The sequence below is a fragment of the Gavialis gangeticus genome, unplaced genomic scaffold (genome assembly GCF_001723915.1).
Source record: "Gavialis gangeticus isolate Ggan-Ray unplaced genomic scaffold, GavGan_comp1, whole genome shotgun sequence".
Classification (NCBI taxonomy): Eukaryota; Metazoa; Chordata; order Crocodylia; family Gavialidae; genus Gavialis; species Gavialis gangeticus.
Window position 1 is genome coordinate 152,267,590 of NW_017729024.1, and position 2,965 is coordinate 152,270,554.

The following is a 2,965-nucleotide window of genomic DNA, read 5'->3' on the forward strand; positions in this document are numbered from 1 at the left end:
TGACGGAACACCCCATGCTCCAGTACAGGCTGGGGCTGACTAGCTGGGCAGCAGCTCTACAGAAAACGACCAGGAAGGTACAGTGGATAATAAGCGAAATATGAGTCAGCAATGTGCCCTTGTTAAGCTAAGGGCATACTGGGCTACATTGGTAGGCGTGTTGCTAGTAAGTCTAGAGAAGTGATTATTCCTCTCTGTTCAGCACTGGTGAGGCCACATCTGTGTTCTGAGTACTACAGATAAGATGTGGACAAATTGGAGAGTCCTGTAGAGGGCAACAAAAATGGTTTGGGGGCTGGGGGACATGGCTTATGAGAAAGACTGAAGGAACTGGGCTTATTTAGTCTAGACAAGAGAAGACTGAGAGGGGAATTAATAGCAGCCTTCAACTACCTGAAGTGGGGTTCAAAAGAGGATAGAGCTAAACTGTTCTCAGTGTTGGCAAATGATAGATCAAGGAGCAATGGTCTCAAGTTGCAGCAAGGGAAGTTTAGGTTAGATATTAGGAAGAATTTTCTTACTAGGAGGGCAGTAAAATACTGGAACAGGTTACCCAGAGAGGGTGTGGAATCTCCATCCTTGGAGGTTTTTAAGACCTGGCTAGAAAAAGCTTTGACTGAGATGATCTAATTGGGGATGGTCCTGCTTTGAGCAGGGGTTGCACTAGATGACCTCCTGAGGTCCCTTCCAAACCTAATTTTCTATGATTCTATGACTGCTTTTGGACATTTACCTTTATTAACAAAGAACAGGTGTATGCGCTGCATCTGATGCTGAGGACTTAGTAAGATTAAAAAAAGGTAAGTATTTACATAGTGATGTGAATTAGTAGAGTTATATTGGGAACTGTAACACTTAGATTTAATATAAACTCTCATTTACTCCACACCATGACATGATGCTACTGCACAGTAGTAATGAGGTACTACATAGTCAGTATCACCAGGAAGCCATGTGGGGATGCTACTGCCGAGTAACACTGGTTACTGTGCAGTCATTTAGTATTTGTGTATGCAAGTACTAAATGACTGTGCAGTTACAATTGTGCAGTCAGCGTCTCATGTAGATGCAGCCACTGTGTAGTAGAAGACAACTACCATGTCCAGGGAATCTGGAAGAAACTGCCTGTATGGCCAAGTTACTCCATAAATGTATTCTTTAAATTGTTTTTGGCCTTCTCTTGTAGCATCAGTACTAGCAGTGTTAGAGACCTGTTTTAAGACTAAGTGGGCCATTGGTCTCATATGAAATGTGCCATAATGCTGTATGGTTTCATATGAAACCACAATGCTACAACTTAATAGTAAGATATGACCTGTTCCTAGCACCTAGATAACTGTACTGATAAGAAAAAACTCTTTAACATTATACCATGCCCTACCTGAATAATACTCAAAACAATCACTACTGTGTTATTAAGCACTAATTGCCTTGGGCACATCTACCTGTTCATTAATGTGCCGTAATTATGGAGTATTAAGTTTATTACCTGTAATATCAGGTATTAATGTGCTATAATCAGTGTTACTGAACATTAGTACAGACTAACACTATTTTTGTGACACTTAATGCTCACTGGACTAAGTCTAATGCACATTAGCGCAAACGAACGCTTGTTTTTGTGACACAATGCTTATTGGACAAATCTACTATGCATTAGCATGGTTTTTGCCAGCCATGTTAATGCACAGGAGAATTAATCCAATAGGCATTAAGAATCTCCTGCAGACGTTCCCCTATGTACATTAGGTGCAATGCCCTGTATAAAATCATATTAGTGAATACATTCTAAGAAACCAGTTTTAAAACATGATATATTTCCTAATCTACAAATGGGTTTTTCCTAGTATTTTACACAGTGTCACAGCCATTTTCTGTTGGTGAAACAGTCAGCAACATAAAACAAGGTCCACTAAGTGCAGGGAAAAGTACCTGTAACGTAACAATGTGCATGTTCCTGAAAACAAAATCTAAGGCTAGTATAGAGCTACGAAGAGAAAAAAATTGGGTTTCCGTTCACTGAGTTCAATTGTTCAAGAGAATCAAGTATTTTGGAATAGAGACAAATCTAGTTTAAATAAGCATGTCATCTGAAAGTTTCTTGTGGGCAAAATAGCTATCATTTTCTGGAGTTCAGCCTAACTTCACTCTAATAAAAATGACTCCAATAGTATGAGAAAGAACTGGAGGCTGGAAATTAAAAAAACAAACATTTGACCACATTTCAGTCTTGTGGTGCAGGAAGCTATGGAGAGACACAAAATTATATGAAATGCTGCCAAGGCTTACAGAAGATCTGCTGGTTCCTAAAGAACAGGGTGTGCCTCAAAACCATTTGCGTTATATTTCAGTTTCCAAACAATGGGCTTCATTAATATGGACAAGGTATTCAGAGGGAACAAACTTTCCAGTTTAACTCCTTAGGAGAACGACTAAAGAAAATGTTCAACCAACACGTGTCACATGTTGGAATCTGCTATTGATATGCCTCCTTTGAAGATGAACTGTTTTCTGGTGCATCCTAAAGATTTTTTGTATGGGATCCTTGCAGATTTCTTTCTCTCCAACTTGCCACTACAAACACCCTTATAGACATTGTGGCCAGGTACTGAAATTACACTTACTGGTATAAATTATCAGAAACTGGTCTTTAACCATAACAGACCAGAAGTCCAGCACACAAACCCAGTCTATACCTGTAACAGAAGTTCGGCACACACAGACTGATTTAAAAATGGCAGAAGCCAGTCTAAGATTTTCCCTTCCCCACTCCCCCGACCAAAGGGTGAATGTGCGTTCTCTTCACTACCGATCTAAACTATGCTGCTTACAGAAAACAATGTAACTTAGATTGATTTTGCTTCAGGATTTTTGACTGTCTGTACCTAACCTTGTTGATTTACATAGCATCTCTACTACCTTCCTCTTGTTGTGCCTGTTAGAAAAAATGTTAAAAAGTCCTCAT